The following is a 23,519-nucleotide window of genomic DNA, read 5'->3' as shown; positions in this document are numbered from 1 at the left end:
CTGGGCTGTGTAGTTGGAAGATGGAGAATCAGATTTGCTTTTTATATGAATAAAAGCAAACTAGATTGTGCCCTACCAGATGAATAGGAGTTAGCCAGGTAGTAGAAGGTGATATATCAGTTTTCCGAGAACAAATACAGCAAAGTCAAGGAACAAGCAACATCATGGTGATAGAAGACTGCAAGTGGCTTTGTGTTTCTCTAATAGAACTAAACATTCAATTTGGAGATTGCTAAAGACAAAACAAAGACAGTGATTTAAGGTGCTGTATATGGCATGTTGACCCTATTAAATGTAACTTATGGATAACGATGAAATATTAACATTTTCTAAATGGTTGTGTGGCATTGATAATATATTTGAGCCTTGAATGGGTTACTAGCATGGCAGAAGAAAAAACTTTAAGATTAAAAAGACTAGGTCAGAGAGAAATCCATATTGGAGATTGTTTTACTATCGTAACAGAGAGATAATTGGTGGAAGTTAAGGTCCAATTAAAATACAATAAACTGAGTTAGCTAGACTTGTTTTCTTATTGTATGATGAGATGAAGAGAAGGAAACAAGGTTTCTTACATTTGTTGACTAGTGGAAATAATGGAAAATCAGCAGGTAAGGGGTGATTAGAAGATAATATTTATAGTTCGTTGAAAAAAAGTTGTTCCAGGTGAAGATTGGGAAAGGAAGTATTGCAGGACTTTTCTGTAATTCTTCGAAAGATAGAGTTCTTGTCCATCCCATGGCCCTGAAAAATGTAAGCTTGCAGATGGTTTAAAGGGTGAGTAAAGCAGGGTTTTATTGGGTGAAAAGAAAAAAAGAACCAGGGTGCGGGGAGTAGGGGCGGAAACAGAGACTCTCACAATGCCAGAGTCCCTCTGCTAGGGCGCTTCCTGCCAGGTAGTTGGAATCCCAGGTTCCATACAGGAAGAGGAGGGGCCAGGTTCAGGCTCCTCTCTGCAGCAAACGTCATGAATTTCCCAGGGCTCCACCTCAGTAGGCAGGCTGGTTGGGGTTTCTTCAGGGACCCCCCGCCCACCTGGCTGTCTCATTCCCTCCTCTAAAGAACTACATCTAACTGCCATTAGATTATGGATAAGGACAAAGACCGATCTTAACTGCTTCCTGCTGACAGGGTGCTGTTTAGGGAAACGGCCGTCCCCAGAGGCCTATTTAAGGGTTCCTGACAAAAGGGGCCATTGTCAGAGGCTCCGGTTGCCTGAGAGTTTGGAGTTTGATGGCCTGAAGGCAAGAACAGACAAACTGGGTTATTAGAAAACACGTATCAAAACAAAACAAGGGTAGAGGTAAAGACAGCTCAAAATTTCTGAGGTCTTTTACCAGTTTACACAGGGAGATGGAGGCCAATAGCTGACTGGTAAAAAAAACTTTACCCCATTGCTGGCATGTTGGGCTTTGGGATTCCCATCTCCTGAGCTCAATATTAAGCCAACCAGTTTAAGGTTTAGGAAATTAACTCTCCAGTTTGGAGGATGCATCTGAGGGGATTGTCTCATAGTATGGAGACATAATTACCTGTTAGGAATAGAGGACCAAGGAGGAGAAAGGAATAAAAAGAAAGCATTTTTTTCAAAGGAGTCCCAAAGGTTCAGAATGCATTCTAAAGGGGTACAGACTGAAGATGAATGACTACCCTTCTAGAAAGAGGGGAGCAGGTATCCCTGGTTCCCTTCAGTTCTTAGGAGATACCTGGGGTATGCAAGGGAGACAAGGAAGAGTGTCCTCTTTCCTGTCTTCTGACCTTGCATCCCCGAGTTCCAGCGACCTTGGCAGGTGCTGCCATGAATTTTAAAGAGGCTTGCACCCATGAAGCAGAGGGGTCTAGATAACAGGAATCATCTGCTCTCACCTAGGCCTCTTTTCCACCTACTGTCAGAAGCCTCGGAGTTCCCAAGACCTCAATTATGCCATGGATATTAACGTGGTCTTTATCCATGAAACAGGAAACTTGGGGTTGGCTTAATTGGTGGGAATCAGCCACCCTCACCGGCACTGTGCCTTTTAACCTATTGTCTTTGCTTCTGGATCCCTCAGATCCAGTTTTCCTTCCTGGGACTTTGACCTGAAGCTTGGAATTGACTTTGGGACAAAAATGTGTCTCAAGAGGGGTTGCATGAACTCCTTATCATAAGCTGAATGGTAAGGTGAAACTGTGGAACTGAGTCCTCCTCCAACAAGGGAGAGGAAAGGATGTCTTGTGACACATCCAGATAACTCGCTGCTATAGTTGTGCTTGCTAGAATTTGGGTGCATGGTGCTTTGCTTTGGTTAGCTCCCTTGGTCTTACTTTACCAAAAGGAAACTACTGAGTAATTGGCATCGTATTTATTCCCATCACCTGGAAAGATTTGCCGGATAATGGCTCAGAACTAGAATACTGGTCCATATTTTATCATTACCCATGCCTCTTGTTCTTTCTGACCTACAGCCGGAGATTGCTGGTTGGTTCACAGGAACAATCAGGGTTAGTCTAAAATGTAGGCAAGAAACTTAAAACAATGAGTTTAGAATTTAATGACAAATATATAAGTTTTGAAGCATGATTTGTGTCTCTCCAGACATCATGGTTGTTAGAAAACAAATTATGATAAGACTGAGTGGTTTTCAAGATACACTTTAGTCTTATACTTGGCCTGATAATTTGCATAAAGTGCAGCAAGAGCAATTATTTCTACATAGGGCTTTTGGATTGGCTTTGATGGAAGTCTGTTCCACAAGGAATCTCAGATAAAACCGTTTAAAGCCCAGCCCAGTCATGGGTTTGCATTCTCAAATACCTGTGAGTTGGGTCATCCTCTCCCCTTAAAGTCCCAAGATAAACTTGGAGCCCCTGGACCTGTTAGAAAGTAAAATTGTTTACTGACCACAGGTGAGGAACCCTGTATAGGGACTGTGTAGGCAAGGGTATGAGGCCAATTTCTGCACTGGGCTTTTATTGGCTCTGCAAGTGGAGATTGACTCCTTAAAGCAAAGCATACCCTTCCAGTCAAAGCCTGGTAAAATAACCATTTTCTTCAATTGTGTTCTGTCACAAAGGAAAAATGGATTCTTATTGCACTGATGCAAATATTGCCATAAATTAAGAATACTTGCAGAAAGTCTCCAAATTCTAGAGGAATGAGGCAGAGAGAAACAAACATGCCCCAAATTTTGTCCACAAGAGTATACCTTACTTAATTATTAAAGGCTGTAAATAGTTCAAAATAAGTTTCATTGACTATGAAAAACAAAACAAGGATCAGCAATATTCCAAGCAAAAGTCAAAAAGATTTGCTCAGCTTCCTGAGTTCAGTCAATTTAGTTAAATCTTGTTTTGCTTGAGATTCGTGAACATTTCAGCTCTTTATGAGTCCTGTACATTTTCCTTTATTCCAATGTCACAATCTCCAAAGTTATCAGAAACCTAATTGTCTCAAACACGATCAGAAATTGTATCTGAGAGCACCTGTCAGGGTCTTTTTTTTTTTTTTTTTTTTTTTTTTTGAGACAAAGTCTCATTCTGTTGCCCAGGCTGGAGTGTACAGTGTTGTGATCTCGGCTCACTGCAACCTCTGCCTCCTGGGTTCAAGTGGTTCTCCTGCCTCATCCTCCTGAGTAGCTGGGATTACAGGTGTGCGCCACCACAGCAGGTTTTTATATTTTTAGTAGAGATGAGATTTCACCAAGTTGGTCAGGCTGGTCTTGAACTCCTGACCTCGTGATCCAGCCACCTCGGCCTTCCAAAGTGCTGGGATTACAGGTGTGAGGCACTGCGCCTAGCCTAAGATATCAATGCTGCCAGCACCTTGGCCTCAATCTTTTAGCCTCCAGCACTATGAGCAAATAATTTGTTGTTTAAGCCACACAGTCTGTGGTCAGAGTCTTATAGCCTATTATAAATCATTTTTTGAAACGGATTAAAACCAAACAACAATTGTCTGTGAATAGCAAAATATCCAGGGTAGTTACAGTTAGAAACACGATTGACAAATAAGTTTGGTTATCTCTGTGCTACAATAATTTAACATAACAACCTTAATTATGATTGATGGCAAATACTTAGACATTAGAATTTTAGAAATACTACACAGTTTAGGAACATATATTATCATTATTCACCAAGATATAACCTAAGAAGATTGAGCATTATTTTGGCAATACCACGTATCTAAACATGTCAAATAATCCTGTTTGCCTCTCTTCTCCGGACAGTTCAGGGACCCCCTGAAGTATTCAAAAAGCCACGTGTCAGGAAAGACAATTATTTTGTTTGTTTGTTTGAGACAGAGTCTTACTCTGTGCCCCAGGCTGGAGTGCAGTGGCACGATCTCAGTTCTCTGCAAGCTTCGCCTCCATGGTTCATGCCATTCTCCTGCCTCAACCTCCAGAGTTGCTGGGACTACAGGTGCCCGCCACCATGCCCAGCTAATTTTTTGTATTAGTAGAGACGGGGTTTCACTGTGTTAGCCAGGATGGTCTTGGTTTCCTGACCTCGTGATCCGTCTGCCTCGGTCTCCCAAAGTGCTGGGATTACAGGCGTGAGCCACTGCACTGGGCCAAGAAAGACAATTTTGAAGCTGAAGTTTGATTTTGGAAAGGCTGTTAAATGTTATAAGTTTAAAACCCTTGATACTATGAAATAGAATTCCAGATTACTGTAAATTATTTATTTTGCCAAAATTATGATTCAGAAATTTAAAAGAAGCAAAAACCTTTTATAACCCTTTATAAATTTTGCTAAAAAGCAGATTAGCACCTTAGGAAAACCTTGTTATGCTTTTATTTCAATGCTCAATTTACAGAAAAACTATAAATACCTTTTATAGAATTTAGTCAATATGCTTACACAGATAACCTCTTCTGGAAGATTCACTTCCACCATTCTTCCACCACTTCTTTGAACCTTCAGCTTTTTCCTATTTTAACTTAAAACAATCCTTTTAGTTTACATTTCCATGCCTCCTTATAACCTATTACTTAAAAATACATTGTATTGTTTTTACACACCTTGCATGTAAATGTATCTCTAGGAGTTTCAGTAACTCCCAGCAATTTTTAACTTTAAGGTAAAACTTGGTAAGTTGCTTTAATTGTGTGCTAATTGCAGCCAAGGTTTGCCTTCTTAGTTAAGAGTGGTTAGTTCCATCTGTCCCCAGGTCTTAGCAATTGTGAAGCCGCCAAGTCAAATAGTTCTCAAAACTCAAAAAGCAGTTTGTAACCTTAAAACACTTATCAAACCTTGCATGTGATCTGCATTTTACTAATAGTTTTCAGGGCTGTTTTTATTTCTGAAAGACTAAAGTCAGGGAACCGGAAGTTACCACAGATTTTATCTTCTCTTTAAAAAATGTAAGATCCAAGTGCTTATCTTTCTTTAGGCCAAATTAATTAGAGCTCTTTTGACAGACATTACACAGAGTACACACACAGACAGGCAGGAAAAAAAAAAAAAAAAAAAAAAAAAAAACCCAGTCGCTGGGTGGTGCGCTTTAAGAGACTGGGCTAGGTGACCAGGTGCAGTAGCTCATGCCTGTTAATCCCAGCTTTTTGGGAGGTCAAGGCGGGCAGATCACCTAAGGTCAGGAGTTCAAGACCAGCCTGGCCAACACGGTGAAACCCCGTCTCTATTAAAAATATAAAAATTAGCTGGGCATGGTGGCAGGCGTCTGTAATCGCAGGTACTTGGGAGACTGAGGCAGGAGAATCACTTGAACCCGGGAGGCAGAGGTTGCAGTGAGCCGAGATCATGCGACTGCACTACAGCCTGAGCCACAGAGTGAAACTCCATCTCAAGAAAAGGAAAGAAAAAAAAAAAAAAAAGAAAAGAAAAAAGAAACAGGGCTAAGAAAACAAACTTGCAGACATCTAAGCTGGGAGGGCTCATCCCCTCAGGCAGTATTGCTAAACTAAGCCTTGCCAAGCAGTTACCAGCCATGCCCTCAGGATGTAAAACAAGATGGAAGCTTGATTTCACAACAAAAACTTTGCAGAGAATACGGTTATAGTTGGCCTAGTAAAACATCTTCTACAAGAAAAAAAAAAACTTTAAAAGTTAGCTTGCTGACAGGGTAGAGAAGGGGACAGAGAAGAAACAGAAAAACCGTTTAAAAGTGCAACCTCTTATTCTTATGCAAGTGGTTCCTCCACCAGGGAGACAAGTTTAAGCTTAATTACTGTCTGATAGAGTTAAACCCCTTGGACAGGGAAGGGGAAGGCTGGGGCAGCCTACAGGGGCTGGGAACGAGCCAGCCGGCTGTGCAGGACCCTTAGGCCATGGGTCCCAGCACCAGCAGGGAGCGGGGAGCAGAGGGAGCTGCTGGTTACCGGTGGGTCCCAAAAAAGGAAGGAAAAGGCCATGAAAAGGCCCGGGAGCTACGCGGGGTGGAGGCATGGCTTCCCCCACACTCAGAAGTCTGAAGATTAAAAGGTTGAGAAGCAACAGTGAGAAGCTTTGAGTCTCCCTTTCACTCAGGGCTTCTGGAGCCTCCACGTTACAGAAAAATGTTGCATGACTTTTCCTTAGTTCATCTAAAGATGGGGTTCTTGTCCATCTCATGGCCGTGAAAATTTAGACTTGCAGACCAGTTTAAAGGATGAGTAAAGAAGGGTTTTATTGGGGGAAAAGAAAAAAAGAAAAAAAGAGGGAAACAGGTACTCTCTCAAGGCCAGAGTACCTCCGCTAGAGCACTTCCGGCCAGAGGGTTAGAATCCCAGGTTCCACACAGGAAGAGGAGGGGCCAGGCTCAGGCTCACCCTGCTGCAAACATCCTGACCTTCCCTAGGCTCCATCTCAGCGGGCAGGCTGGTTGGAGTTACTCCACGGACCCTCTCCCACGGGCTGTCTCAGAAGGTAAAGCCAAATTTTAATTGTATGGAGTTTGGATACCTATGGGAAATCCTAGTAGAGTTGTCCAGTAGGAAGCTTTTCTGGGCTGGTAATATGAATCTCACAGTCATCAATACAAAATTTGTAGTGAAAACAGAGTGGGTGAAATCACCTACTATGCAATATAGCTATTTCAGTGGGAAAAGAAAGAACTGTGAGAAATAACATTTCATAGGTGTGAAGAGGAAGAGAAAAACATTAATTAAACAGCCACTAAAGAAATATTTGTTGTTTTCACTGTAGGTAAGACCCTATGCTAGGCCCTGAGGTTATCTCTGTAAATATGAATCCCAGGCCAGAAACAGAAACAGGTGACACAGATAATTAATTGCAGCTGCGTTAACTGCTCTAAGGTAAAATTGCAGGGTAGGTGATACTGCAAAGGGAATTCTAGTCTGGGAAGTTTCTTTTAAAGTAGTGGAATTAGAGAAATTGGTGGTGATTGATGTTAATTAGAAGAAGATACAGGACATGTGAAGTTGCAGTCTAAGGAATTTAGACTTTATCCTATAGGCAATAAGGTAGTCATGGAGAAGAAAAATAGATATGAGCCAAAATTCATATCAAAATGATTAATTTATGAGAATTCAGTGAGGAATCAGTGAAGTTATAAATCTCTAGCTGGGATTGAAGAAATAAGAAGATGCCTTAAGTAAATATATGTATATATACACACACACACACACATATATATAAGGAACTTTGTATTTTCTGACCTATATCACACAAGCAGCCCACAATTACTATGCAATAAAGAGAATTTTCTGAAGAATCACAAACTCATGATATCTACATTCAGACTGGTTTACCGTGGCTTGAAAAAATAGAAAACAAATGCCTTTGATAAGTTTCCTAAATAGCTAACTAATCCATTTTAGGAGGTTCTTTCGTTCTTTAATATATAGTACGAATTGCGTTTAATGGAAGAACAATGAAACAGGAAATTCAAAATACTACAAAGTCCACCAAGAGAATGAAGTTAGGTTATCATCTACTAAATAATTTATTAATTGATGTTATAATATCCAGAGAAAAATTACAGTTGCAGTTTTCCAATGCAGTCAGATAAGAAATATAATGAATAGAAGGAATGTAGGCTTTTATACTTGTGATTAGACCACTGAAGAGAAATTCAAGGAAAGTAGTGGATGCTGCAGTATGAATAAATAAAACCTCTGGAGACCAGATTACAGGTAACCATTTTGCTGTGAACACCAAGGCACACACGAGAAGTAAAGTAATACACACCTCTGCCATCTCAGGGGCCTGTCACCCAGTGTTAGGTGACATCATGTGTATTATTAATCCAAGGCTTGGAAAGCTTTTTAAAATGCTTTGGTATTTGTTTCAAAAAAATAGTGTTAAAATTGGTAAGTGACCATGATTTTTAATTTTTTTATAAAATGTTATTCATAAGCTGTCTGCAAAACAGCTGCAAAACATAGCAGTATATATTACACAATAATAAATGTACTTATATATTAATAAGTAACAGTTTGAAAACATGGAAAGAGCTGGAACCTTCAGCTGGGTCATGATGACTGGGTTTATTTTGCTTGTAGTGCAGGTCAGAGAGAAACATGTCTATGCTAATCATTAAGCAATGAAAAAAAAATAGAGTCATGAGCAGGTAACCTCACCTGGATCAACATAATAAATGTCAGAATTGGTTGGGGGACAGAGGAAAAGCAAAAAATAATAAGTTTTGGCTGGGCGTGGTGGCTCACACCTGTAATCCTAGCACTTTGGGAGGCCAAGGCAGGCGGATCACGAGGTCAGGAGATCAAGACCATCCTGGCTGACATGGTGAAACCCCGTCTCTACTAAAAAAAGGTACAAAAAATTTGTCGGGCGTGGTGGTGAGGCCTGTAGTCCCAGCTACTCAGGAGGTTGAGGCAGGAGAATGGTGTGAACCCGGGAGGCGGAGCTTGCAGTGAGCCAAGGTTTCACCACTGCAGTCCAGCCTGGGCAACAGTGCAAGACTCCGTCTCAAAAAGAAAAAAAAAGAATAAGATGTTTTTAGTCACACACAGAATCTTAAAATCACAGTCTTTCAATCTGTAAGTCTGATAATAAATGGTTTGGATTCTACATCAGTTTCTCTCTGGTTCTTTGATTGGATGATTACTAGCACAGTATCCAGGAGGAAGATTATCACCATTCATTACAAGCCTTCTGAGTATGTTACAATATTAGAATTTAGATAGGTTTTCTTTCTGGAGTTTAAAATCTAGAGTTTCTAAATTTTAATTGATTACTTAGAATTTGGTAAGCACCTGTGCTATGTCTGTTTGTATCCAGTGAATCAAGTGTGTATAGTTTTTGCTTTTACCTTTACTTGGGTCCTAGAAACATAAGCACAAACATGTTCGCAGAAAAATTATTTTTATAGTTTCTTGTTTTATTTTATACCTGGAAACTTCTGTTCAGCTGTCCCATGGCTATGGAAAATATTGTACTTTAAAAATATTTACCTGTTGCCTTTAAGCCTATTGACAGATTCTATCTTTACACAGCCATACTTTCCTTGAATCAATCCACACCCTACTAAGTTTGCCCATTTGTCATTTTGAAACAGGAACAGCAAGGAAAGGGGTAGAACACCATCAAACCATTACATCTTTTCTAACTCCAACTATTCACTTTTTCCATTTTAAATATTTTTACTATTTTAGTAGCCATTCAGACACTAGATACAATATTTTAGCCTTTATTTTTGGGTTCCAAATTTCCATTAAAATTTTTGACTTCTTTTAAACTGCATGACTCTAATATTTTCGTGAGTATATACATGTGTGGACATAAATCCACGTGTACTTTTTCCACACTTATATTCCCCATTCTTTTGCTACTGCCCAACACACATTTTATAAAAGTTTTTTAGTGAATGTGTAGGAGAATAGTTTTTCTCTTCTAGTAGTTTCATGGTTTAAAACTCTCAGTTATATGTTCTTTATTGTTTATTAATTTTTCCACCTGCTTCTGAAAGATTCAAAATATCAAAGTTATAATGGTACTGACTTTAAAATCACATTATTCATTAATATAGTTTCCTTTTTGTTTTGAAAGAGACAGTTGTTTCTCAATATGTCATTTGTGTATCTACATCATTGGTAATAATACTTATTATATTAATAACATTGTTATAGTTAGCATTTATTGAATTCTCAGGTCAGACCACTCTTAGGTTTATAAATTTGATTTTACATTCCTCAACTTTTCCGACTGTCCTCAATATTAAGACTAAGCACTATGAGAAAAATAATGAGTCTGAAGATTCCACCCAAGGTAGGAAAATGAGGACCAGAGGTACATACTATTTTATTTCCCTTCTCCAATGCCTATTCTTGAGAAATAGAAACTCTGTTATACATTCTGCTTACATAAAACCACCCTTTTTATTAAATCTTGTTTAATAAACGTCTCTTAAGGAACTGAAAAAAACAGTTAATGAATCCATAACATAATTTTACACATCCTTTCTTAGGTTCATAAAAGAGAATATGCTCTACAAAGGTTAATCGCGCGCGTGCGCGCGCGCGCGCACACACACACACACACACACACACACAAAATCTGGTCCTAAACTATTTCTGTGTCTTGGAAAACGTGTCTCAGAGTTGCAGAATTTTTCAGTGACCTGAAATAGAGACCTTGACAATGTAGCCCTGAACATCCATTATGAATGTAAAAGGAATAAATGTAAAAAGCAGAGTTTGTAATTCTTGCAATGTTGATGCCAAGTTCTCCTCTGTTCACAATATTTCTAATGACTATCTTAGCAAACAGAGCTGACTTAATATGTGCTCTTGGGATTTCACCTCCTGCCCTCAATCATATTTCTGCCAAGTTGTATGTTTTTTAGTGTGAAGACTCTTAGAAAATGTCTAATATGATGCAGTTTACAGAGTTTTCAGTTCATTTTTTTTCCCCTCTAGATTGTGGGGGTCTTGAGAGATGGAAAAAGGAATTATATTATTCTAAAACATAAAGGGGTCTCACATAAAGATTCAAGAAATGTTAAATTAAAATGCATGTGTCGCTTAGTAAATACACCAGAATCACATTAATGCATTTAAAAGAAAACTTTTGCAAAACTTAGATGTTTTTGTTGCAGGCCTTCAGGCTCCTACTCTTTATTCATCTTTTCCCTGAAACCACTTTTTAAGAGTCAGGTTTCAAGAGGCAGAATTTCACTTTTAAACAAGTTAATTAAATTAGGGGTTTGCAAACTATTAGCTGCCTACCAAAGACCACTGCTAATAAATAAATTTATTGGAACACAGTCATGCCCATTTGTTTATGCAATATGTATGATTGCTTTAATGCTATAATAACAGAGTTGAGTAGTTGCAACTGAGATTGTATGCTTCAAAAAGTCTAAAATAGGCTGGGCATGGTGGCTCATGCCTGTAATCCTAGCACTTTGGGAGGCCGAGGCGGGTGGATCACCTGAGGTCAGGAGTTGGAGACCAGCCTGGACAACACTGTGAAACTCAGTCTCTACTGAAAATACAAAAATCAGCCGGTCGTGGTGGAGTGTGCCTGTAATCCCAGCTACCTGGGAGACTGAGGCAGGAGAATCACTGAAACCTGGGAGGCACAGGCTGCAGTGAGCCAAGATTGCACCACTGCACTCCAGCCTGGGCTACAGAGCAAAACTCTGTCTCAACAAAAGAAAAAAGGTCTAAAATATTTACTATTTGACTCTTTATAGAAAATTTGCCAACACTTTGTGTAGAAGATGGAAACTAATTAGTCTTTGCCAATTATAAGCAATTATTAACATAGTATTAAATGATTTGTAATAGTTGGGCTTTGAAGTCCCATATCTGCATTCTTTAAGAATACCTTCCTTCAGCTGGGCACAGTGGCTCATGCCTGTAATCCCAACACGTCGGGAGGCCGAGGCAGGCAGATCACGAGATCAGGCAATCAAGACCATCCTGGCCAACATGGTGAAACCCTGTCTCTACTAAAAATACAAAAATTAGCTGGATGTGGTGGTGCATGCCTGTAATCCCAGCTACGCGAGAGGCTGAGGCAGCATAATTGCTTGAACCCAGAAGGTGGAGGTTGCAGTGAGCCAAGTTTGTGCCATTGCACTCCAGCCTGGTGACAGAGCGAAACTCTGTCTCAAAGAAAGAAAGAATTTTAAAAAAAGGATACCCTCCTTCCACTAGCTACACTGCTTGTTTATAATTGTAGACTAAAACAGCATGGTATTTATGAGTAAGTAAAATTTCACATTGGACACTACTCTGTGACTTAAAATACTGTCTTTGAGATTCCTTTAGCACTTCTTTGGTTGCAGAATTTATTACCTCCAGTATTTTTAATTGTATCTGAGCGAATTAACAAGAATCTCATAAAAAGAAATATAGCCAATGAGCTTTTAGAAAACTTCCTTTTTGTTTAAAAAAAAAAAATGAAGCTAATTTCTCTTAAATGTGAGTGTTCCCTAGAAACTTTCACACCATCCTATGCTGTACTTACATGCTGATTAGATGCTTCAAGTGCATGTAATTTTCCTGAAGAAATATTTATTTTGCTGTGTTGATGATTCGTTTTCAACTAGAATTATTAGGGGAATATAGTCAGTCCCCAGAAATAAAAGATGACAGGTGTTCAGGCAACCATGACAAATTTAAATGGCATGATTACTTCTCTGTGGTAGATTATTTGTTTTATTGTCTGAAATAACACAATTACATTGCGGTCTACTTCCATCTATAGTTACATCAAAGAGAAGATAAAAGAATAAATTAAGCTTGTTTCAAGTACATTTTGGATAATAATTGCAGAGGACTTGAAAGTTGGCAGGCCAGTTGAAATGTGCCCCGAATTCACTAAAACTAATATCTAATATTTTGAGGATTTTGACTTGATATATATTTTAACTTTCCATCTATTTTCCAAGTGTTTTTGAACAAGCTCCAAATCTCCATTTAGAATAATGAGCAATAAGGAATTTTTCTTTTGCCTTATAATCCAAGGGTATAGAGAAGAAAAGCTCCTACCCAGATCATTTCCCCCTAAAGATTCTATCCTTAGACTTTGCTTCCCACTTAAATGTCTAACTCATCCTTTCTCAGTTCTGACTCCATATTAGAAGCACCTTGTGATCAAAAAAACAGTGACATTCAAGCCCCATGCATACTTCAGCGATTTTGATTGAGTTTATCTGGGGTAAGGCCAAAACATCAATGTTTTTAAAGATCCCCTTGTAATTCTAGTGTACACTAGGGTTGAAAATTGCTGGTCTAAATGCCTTAGTGACTATATAGGTAGATCCTATGAAATGACAAACCCAGTGGACTATCAGTAGGAGCCAAGTATGAAGTTTTTGATGGAGGTTTGAATGAGCTTGAAATAGCAAAGCAATGGATGGAAATTTAGTTTCTCATATTGGATGTGAGCAATTAGAATTCACTTCCCAAGTTAGTCTAATACCACACAGGCATACCATTTGTCATGTGATTTCACACTTAACCAATACCTGCTTATGGCTTAATGAATATAAATGAATATGAATATAAAATGACTAATTGTGCAGAGGGTAGTAATCATTTGTCCACTAGGTGCTTTTTTTCATAATGAATTTAAATGGCTATCATAATTCTTGAGGCTAGAAGTAATTAATACATTTCAGACTGTGAACATAGATGGGACCTAGGATATAAGAATAAGAAAAGTTATTAATTCTCATCAGTGGAAATCTTTAAGAATGAGGCAGTCATATGCCTTTCCTGGAATAAGAAAGAAAGAAGATTCAGTGAAGACACGAGGTTGAATTTTGTCGATAACCGTCAAGGGTTCCTCCTATCATGTGTGTCTCTTGGGGCACAGGGAAGATAAACAATGTGGCAGAGGGAAGTGCTTCACCTGTAGCTTTAGCTGGATGGTCTAATCTTGTGACGAGGCTCTTGGATATTTCTAGGGAACATACAGTGAGAGTAATGACCTAAGGGGATTATAGGCTAGGGGATGGAAATTAGAACTCTCCAAACCAGCTTGACTCTTTCCACAAATGTAATTAGGTAAATTCCAAAATCTTGATATTTTGTCTTTTATCATGAAAAAATTAATCCAGAAACGTGAAAGTCATTTATTCATTCCTTTATTCAATTCAATCTATAGCTGTTTTCTATAATATTTTTTCCCAACTATACTTCATTATCAATATTGAAATGTCTAACATGCTTAATCCTATTATTAGTCTTCTTTCCTTCATTTCTTTGTTCATTTCTTCTCTTTCCCTCTCTTTGTCCTTTTTTTTTTTTTTAATAATTTCTCAGTTTTTCTGTTTTTCAAATTACAAAATTAATACATCCTGTTGTAACAGAAAAACCAATACAATACCAAGATATGTAAAGATGACACTTATCATTACCCATCTGTCCCAGGTGATCAACATTAGAAGCTTGGCATTTTTCTTTCTGCACGATTAGTTTACTTAAGCTGTTGCCACACTTTTTTTTTTTTTTTTTTCTATTTCCTTCAGGGGCAAGAATATTTCCTAGAGCAGCAACTAAGTAAACAACTCTGTAGTGAAGTACTAAAATTCAGGCTCCTAGATTTAGAATGCTTGTTTGGATCTTTCCTCCACTATCCACTATAAAGGAAACAACTTAAGCTTGAAATGCTCCATTTTTTCTCATCTGTAATATGAAAATAATAGCCTAATTTCATCATAAAGAGGCTGTGAGGATTTATGTGTGGTAATGCATATGAAGTATTAAGATGTGATATGGCATCTAGACAACTACAAATAAAGGATGATTTTTATTACCAATCAACTTTTCTGCTGATTATCTCATGCATTTTAGAAAAGAGAACATTTCCAAGTTGTTTTTCTCCAATCTGTGCAAGAAATATTTTCCAATGTGCTAAGCCTACAGCAAGAGCCCACAGGAGCTGAGTGGGACCAGAGCTGTTACAGATTTATTTCAGGGAATTGCTTGACTTAAAGTTGAATGTGAATGGGTAATTTAAAATCATTCTGTGTAGCAGGACGTTCAAACTAAAGATAGACATTGGTGCTGATGGCACTACATCATGACTTTTTCAGATATTTTATGTACAAGGGAGGGGTTGGGTGTGTGTGGGTATGGTGACGTGACCTGCTCACCTGCCTAAGTAAGCAGTCCAGGGAGAAAGCAGTGACCAGTCAAATTCCAAGTACTCAAGTTATTCTTTTTCTCATGCCTTTTGTTGAGAAAAGCTTGTACATTACCTTTCGTAGAGATGGGCATCAATTGCTACGGCACTAAATACTCTGTTCTCTGTGGCTAGGTATATATCTTATACTCAGTGCTAAATATATAGTAAAGTCTCAATAAATACGAATGAAGAAATGGATGGATAAATGGATTAACGACTAACTGGATGTTTGAATAAAAGATGTGGTCCTCCCATTGCATTCCTCTTGTCTGCTGAGGAGACCAAGAAAGATCACACAACGCTGTGCTTAAAACACGTTTTTAACTGGCCGGGGGCAGTGGCTCACGCCTGTAATCCCAGTACTTTGGGAGGCCGAGGCGGGCGGATCACGAGGTCAGGAGATTGAGACTAGCTGAGACCATCCTGGCTAACATGGTGAAACCCCGTCTCTACTAAAAATACAAAAACAAAATTATCCGGGCGTGGTGGCGGCACCTGTAGTCACAGCTACTTGGGAGCCTGCGACAGGAGAATGGTGTGAAACCGGAAGGCGGAGCTTGCAGTGAGCCGAGATCACGCCACTGCACTCCAGCCAGGGTGACAGAGCGAGACACAAACAAACAAACAAAACCAAAAAACATATTTTTAGTGTCAATGACAATGTTTTTAAGACATTGTTAAAGTGTCTGAGTTTCCTCATCTTTAAATTGAAGCTCGTATTTTCTCGGTGTTAGGGTGTATGGATTACTTCGGACAATATGTGTGTGATTTTTTTTCATATTATACTTATTAAATGGGTAATTATGAAAATAAAATAGAGTGTTAGGATGCACTAAAAGTTGAGCTTTATATGGGTCTGGCACAATGTGAAAGGTTACAAAATATTTGATGAATGAATGAGTGAATTAATAAATGGGTGGGTGAAAACATCTTGATTAAATTATGGCCCAGCTTCTGCTAATTCACACAAAGTCCAGAATTACTGGTGAAGGATGACTACACACTTATACGAGGTGTCATCACACAATAGCTGTGGACTAAATCTGTCCCCATAACCCTGGTTGGTTGGTTTGTTGGAATGGCTCCAGACAAAATTAATAGAAATTTGTTTTCTCTCTGGCTAAGTACCTACATTATAATCTCAATTTTGCCTCTTTATTCACAAAGCCTGAAATATTTAATATCTGCTCTGTACAGAAAATATTTTCTAACTCTCTCTGTACTATAGCTCCAAGATTGCTGGGCCAAGTCTGATATTATCTACTCAGTACCTCACTCTCTGCCTGATTTATTATGGTAATCACTCCCTCGATGACTATTTAATGAATGAATAAACAAATGCCAATGCCATATGCACTGATCTTCAATACAGAAAGTATTTGTTTCAGAGTTCACAAAAACAGACATTTTACGTTTTACTAAGATAGAAAAAATAATTTTAAAATTATAACTACATTATTAAATGCAAATTGTTTAAAAAACATTTCAGAAGCATAGTGTGTATCATGATGAATTATTTTCTGGTTATCTGCAGAGATAGAATGTACTTCTCCAACTTATGCTTGAGATTCTAGCTGGTCTCCTTCCATATGTGGATATTGCAGGAAAGATGATATTCACGGGCTGAAAAGCCTTCTTGTCGAGGATGGAGTTTACCTGGGAGTGTTTGTCTGTTGGCTGGTCCTTTCTTTTGTTCTTAAAAAATTTCAGGTGGGGAGAACTGCGTATCCAATTATGCTAACGAACCCACAGAGGAGTCTTTGAGCTTCACGCTGTGTAGTGCTCACAGTATGGACTTTCACTTAGTACAATTCTTTGGTCTATAAGAGCTGTGTGACTTAAAATTAAGTGCTTTCAAGATTCTCAGTGTAAGTAGAACGGAGTCGATTTAAGTGCATGTGCCCTTTATGGCTATTTATAAACTCTATCAGCCTCCATTTTTATGTTTCTTTCTCCTTTTGTTTTTGTGGTTGAAAATTTCCTTTTGCTATTTTGTCTGATTTCCTGTAGTCGTTTAATATAGATCACTTCAAATCTCTTTTTTTGAAGTAGGTAGGATAACCAGAATTTCTAAATATGATATAAACTATGTTTATAATCTTACTCCTGAGACATTTCTGAATTAAGTAATTTTTTCTTCCCTGAATCAATCAATACATACTTATTTCCCAGTCCCCTTCCACAATATTCATGGGATTCAGAGTAAGAATACTAATGGAAGGCCACAAACCATATTTTTAAATAGCTAAAAGTTATAAATAAGCTAATATACTGTTAAATAAAATACATTCTGTCTCCCTGCATTGACAAGTATCTGCCTTTATTCTGGCCTGGAAGGCAGGTATGAACTTAGCTTTCTTGAGCTCTCACAATGGAGTGACTCAGGGAGGGTCATGCCAAACCCTTGCCACCCTTTCTTCTCCTTCTGTTCCATGCAACTCTTGCTGGAACCACCAAGACACAAAATCTCCCACCTCCACCACAATGCCCCTTGGCCATCCTGCAGGGCTTTGAATGTGCTATAATCTGTCTTAATTTGACCCAGAAATGTTTGGGCAAACAAATCTCAAGCCCTAGCAGACTGGACTGTGGACTAACATGTGGGTACAAGCGCTAGTGGGCATGTTCTTTTGATGCTGTGGTTTTACCCAGTTCGTGGCATAACCAGAAGAAAGCCGTGATGGACCCTCTAAAACCACAGGATTTTGGCACAATCTTCTTTTATTCATGTAGAAGGGAAGTACTTTGTCATGTAATGGAAAGAACATTGACTTTGAAGTAAACGTAGCTTCGAATTTCAGCTCAGAGTTTTATTAAGACTGTGGTCCTGGTGCAGTTGCCCAAACTGTTTGGTTTCCTTATCTGTGTACTTTATTATAATTTCAGTGAGAGAGTAAACAAGATAATGGATGCAAAGCATTAGCACAGTGTTTGATGTCCAGTAGATGTTTAAAGAAAAGTTGGTTCTTTTTGCTATTATACAACTAGTAAATATTTAGTAGAGTATTGACTTTATTTTTTTGTTGATTTCATTTTATTGATTATACGTCTTTACTCATACCCCTCTGTAATTCACAGGAGGTGGCTTTAGTAGTCTTACTAAATCAAAAGGCCATTTCCATTTTTGTAATGATGTGAGCTGAGGTTTTCTTCTGGAACCTCAGTTTTCATGACTGTTTATATAAGTCCTGGCATTTGACTGGCTTCATCTGCTTGATTCTCACTTTTTGATAAACTGATACCTAGTTCAGATTGATACCTGGCTGCATTGGGACATGTTTGATCTTGGAATAAAAGCCCAATAATAAATCAATATTCCATGGAGTCCTTTGGGTTTGATCTAGGTGAAAAAGCTCTTTTATCATCAGGATTCTTTGATGTAAGTGACCCTCTGGTCTTTTGATGTGCCAAATGCCCGGAATGGGAGAGTCTCAACAAACTAGCAAGTCCAATTTTGGCTTTGTGGAGATGAAGAAGTAAATGACTTTTAGGTAACTTGGAACCACATACACATGTGAATCAAGACTGTTGTTTCTTTCTTCTTTTATATCCTCAAGTTGCTCTATCAGCATGTATCAGTCAGTAAACCAATGGTTTTAGATTTATTTCTTGTAAAGTAGTTGTTTTATTTTCCTGTACCTTACAATTCATTTTTATATATTATATTATGGCTAATAAAATAACCCCCTTTTAGATTTTGCCAGTACTTTTCACATTTATTCACAACAATGACAAAAAAAGTAATAAATATACATTATGGACTAGGGTGTATAAGGCATGGAAATATAACTGTGAGAAATACAGAGCTGTGATCTTGTGGGAGATGCTCATGTTTATATTAGGAAAACTACACAGGAAAGACTTCTGTCTCACACTTAGGGATACAAAAAACACTCTGAAGAAAATAATTCTTAAAGAATAATAGAAGGAGGGTGTGTGGAGAAAGAGAAAGTGGAAGGAGGAGGAATGAGAAAGTAGTAAATAAAAGGAGTTGGAAAATAGAGGAACAGAAAATGTTACAGGCAGAAGAAATATGTTTTGTAAATCCTTGATGTGATGGACACTGTATAAGCTCTCTATTGTTGAGTAACAAATTATGTTAATACTTAGAGGCTAGAAACAACAATAACAACAAAGACAGTTGTCCTGCGTCAAGAATCCAGGCATGCACTGGCTGGGTCCTCTGGCTTCAGGGTCTCACAATGCTACAGTTAAGTTGGGCAGGGCTGCAGTCATTTGTGAGCTGGACGAGTAAGGAATTCACATTCAAGGTCATTAATATGGTTTTGACCAAGTTTCAGTCTCTCATCATTTGTTGGGCTAAGAGTCTCAGTTCCTCTCTAATTCATCTGGCTGTTGATCAGAAAAAATTACTTCCTTGCTACCTGTGCCTCTCCATAGAGCATCTCATACTTTGGTAGCTGGCTTCCATTAGGGCAAGAGACGAGAGAGTAACGCAAGCACGATGGAAGCTAGAGTCTTCTTGTAACCCAATTTCGGAAGTGACATCCCATCTTTGCCATATTCTCTTTGTCAGAAATGTGTCACTAAGTCAAACCCACACTCAAAAGAAGGGAATTATACAACATCATGAATACCATGAGGCAAAGATTTTTAGGAACTGTTTTAAAGGCTGCCTACTATGGGCGGTAGAGTATATTTAAGGAACTGAAAATACTACTGTATGTTTGGAGCATAATAGTGATAAAGTGAAGGGAAATTAGACTGGATAGCTAAGCATTAGCCGGATTGCAAATGGATTTAGAAGTCGTGTTAAGGATTTGGTGATTCATTGTAAGAGCAAGAGTTTAAGCTGACAATGACATTATCATATCTGCATTTTAGAAAGTTACTTTGGTAGTAGTGTGGAGACTGGGATGTGCTGGGTTGTGTTTCAGGCTGCTGTGATAATCTAGCTGTTAAAGTTAGTGGCTGTTTAGAGCATTAGAGTAAGCATAGAAAGCAGTTGTTGAACTCAAGAGATTATCTGGTCACAAATTCAAAAGATACAGCACAGTGTATATTAGGTGGCAAGGGAAAGGTGAATTAAGGATGAAACTGTTTCTTACTTGAGGAAATTATTGAAATGTAGTTTCATTCATTAATTGTGTTTGGGTGGTAGGTAAAGTCATTACTCTTATGAGATCTGTACAAATTTGAAGAACTGTGAGACATCAAACTGAAGATGGCCAGTAAACATTTGAAAACATGATCTGGAACGCAGAAGAAAAAAATGGGTTACAGTTAGGGATATAAAGGTCACATGAATCTTAGTTGGTACTTCGTTGATTAGAGTGTATGAGATTCTAGAGAGAGGGATCAGCACCAGACAGAGGTATTCCAGTGTGGAACGTTTTGACAATAGCAAGTGAAAAGGTGGATTCATGTGGAAAGTAACAAGAGGGAGGCTGAAAAGGGGCCAGGTTATGCAAAGCTTTGAAATCAGCAGTTAGACGTTTGGACCTTTTTCCTTAATGAAAATTGGAGACATCGTTTTGTTTGTTGGTATATGTTTTAAGAATGGGAACCACATAATTGCATGTATTATAGATAAGCAGTTGGTGTGTGATTTGTGTATGTTTGTGAGGTGTTATAGGAGTCTCTGTTCATGCTCATATAAGCCAAGTAAAGACTAGATCAACCATATATCCTCTTTTGATATTGCTAATGTCTGAATAAGCTCATTGGAACACTGGTTCTCTAATTATTGACTGTTTCATCAAAAGAGTTGTTATCTTCAGTATAGAAGCTGTCACAATATTTTTAAGATATTGAATGAAAATGCGTTTGCTATCAACTCATTTTTCTGGAAAACAAAAACAAAAACAAAAACAAAAACCCCAAAAAAACAAATACAGAATTCCTGTATACCCTTTACTCAGCTTTTCCAAATGATAACATTTCATATAAATGTAATGATCAAAACTAGGGAATTAACATTTATGTGGTTTTATTTTAAATTTTGTCAATTACTCATGTAATATTTGTTTTGGACCAGGATTCAATTTGGAATCCCAATTTTATTTGCAGATACAGTGATTAAATAGTATCATAATAATAATTACATTTTTTTCTTTGAGTCATGAAGAGAAAATTTCCATTTTATTGTATATACTGATATTGTAATGTAATAAAACAGAGTATATTTGTTTTGGATGCAATTTTGCTTTTCTTTAAGCAAATAAATTCTAGTAGTATACAATTGACTTATCCTAACTAGAAGCCTTAGAAATATAACCAGTGCCCAGGGCTAATGCAAAGAAAACAGAGGAAAGGCAAGGATAATCCAAAAAGACCAACCACAAAATGTGCTTAGGGTTTTAGATTTAGTAGTATGAGAATGGTTAATACCTTGAATAAATGAACACAATACTTCTGGGAAAGCAAAGGTTTTGGCAAGGAAATTGGGAGTATTTCTGTTCAAGTTTTTGCTTCTCAAAATTGGTGAATTATATTTTAAAATGTATTGTTATTTATTGCTTTTTAACTTTTCATTTTGAAATTTTATACAAAAGTCACAAAAATATAACAAGAAATTCCTACCTCTAGTGTTGAATGCCCTTGCTGCCGTAGGGGGTTAGGCTTCTCTGACTTGCTGACTGCTCTAGGGGGTTCAGGCATAACTGATAAGGTACCTCCATTGAAACTGTGACCAGGTGGGTACAAGTTACTACTACACATAGCAAGAGATCCTTGCCTGCAACATCATGGGAGGATACGAAAAGTCCTTTGAGGGACAAAATCTGCCAAAGCACAAACAACTTGAAGCCAATAGGCTCTCCCTTGCAAATGATGCACCACAAGCAAAACAGAAAAAGAAAAAAAAGAGTACCTAAATGAAGATGTGAATGGATTCATGGAATACCTAAGGCAGAACTCACAGATGGTTCACGATGGGGAGATGACAGCAACAATCAGGCAGTAAGGGAATAAGTTGCAGTTGCTTTAAAGAAAGACAGTCTTATGGGAAGGAAAACAATGAGTGACAAGCAGCGAAGAGAAATACAGTGGTATGTTTCCATTGCAGAAAACCTGGTCATACAACTGCAGATTGCCCAGTTGCCCCAGAAAATCAAGAGATGGGCACTGGGTCTGGGTTCACAGAGAGCAAAATAATCAAGGGCAGGGCTAAAGTAGCCCCGCCTCTTGGTGAATTTCCTTTTGTGAAATGTTTGTTTGTAGGGAAATGAGACAACTGTCCAGATCTTGTCCTCATCATCCCAGAGGACTCTGTGTTGATGGTGGTGGTTGCAAACTTTGTTGCTCTGTGGAATATTTTAAGAAGGGTTGCCCTGAAAGTCAGAATTCAGATCTTTGGAATGGTCAAAGTTGATTGCTGATCAAAGGGAATGAATGCAGACTGAAGAAATTGGATGACTTAAGTCACAGAAATCCAAAACAAATATACCTAAAATTGTTATTTTTTGATAATGAGTAAGTACTATTGCTACTTACAACCTCGTTGTTACTTTGCAAACAGGACATACTTCACAAATTAGAGCTGGGCTCCCTTGGAGTCAAGCATTTATTGTAGGTGTCAGTATGATTGAGATGTGGTCAAAAACATCTTTGTGTATTCTGTCCATTGAGAAGTACTTCTATCACTGTTCAGAGAAAATCACTGAAGGAAATAGTAATATTAAAAAGAATTTTCTAAAGGAGCATATGTTTAACTGATACAACTTAGACACAACTAAGTGGTGATATAACTGATTGTAGCAATCATCTTTTTGAAAATGCAAAATTACACATAAATGTGAATCACCCCTGAGCAAAGATACTGCTTTGCATTTGGAAATGAATTTTTCTTTGTATTATTTTCTTGCTCCAAAGTATCAATTTATTATTATTATAGTATAAGTTGCACAAAATCTTTATTTAAAATATATTGAATGAAAATCCATTATCTGATTATTCTGGGGGAAAAAAAAAAAAAACCAGAACAAAGAGTTCCCAATTCTCGAATACTCTTTACCTAGCTTTTCCAAATGGTAACATTTTATATAAACACAATTATTGAATCTAGGAAATTAACATTTATTCAGTTCTATTTCTAATTTTGCTAATTATCCATGTTCATTTATTCTTTTGCTCTCTTTCTCCGTCTCTCTCTCTCTCCCCTCCCCACCCCACCCCAGCGCCCTTTCTCTTTCTTTCTTTTTTGAGACTACGATACAATTCTGAATTCCAGTTTCATTTAGTTTTCATGTACTTTTAGGCACTTTTAATCTAGAAAAGATCTTCCATCTTCCTTTGTCTTTCACGACTTTTATATTTTTGATTGGCTAAGAATTTGGTAAAATAGTTTCAATTTTTCTGGTAATTTTCTGGCAAAAAATACCAAGAATGATGTGTTCCCTTAAATGTTGGGATTTTTGAAGGATCCCATTTATTAATTATTAGTCTTTTTACCATCAGACTTTTAACAAATGGAGAAATAGTCTTTGGAGTTACATAGGCATCAAAACATATGC

At 37.9% G+C, this 23,519-nt stretch overlaps 1 pseudogene; it reads left to right on the top strand.

The window, feature by feature from the left end:
* Positions 1-547: 547 nt before the first annotated feature.
* Positions 548-22,880, top strand: LOC100999389 (annotated as a pseudogene).
* The last annotated feature ends 639 nt before the right edge of the window (positions 22,881-23,519 follow it).

Source organism: Papio anubis, chromosome 12 (genome assembly GCF_008728515.1).
Source record: "Papio anubis isolate 15944 chromosome 12, Panubis1.0, whole genome shotgun sequence".
NCBI classification, from domain to species: Eukaryota; Metazoa; Chordata; class Mammalia; order Primates; family Cercopithecidae; genus Papio; species Papio anubis.
This window is presented reverse-complemented; position numbering and strand designations above follow the sequence as displayed.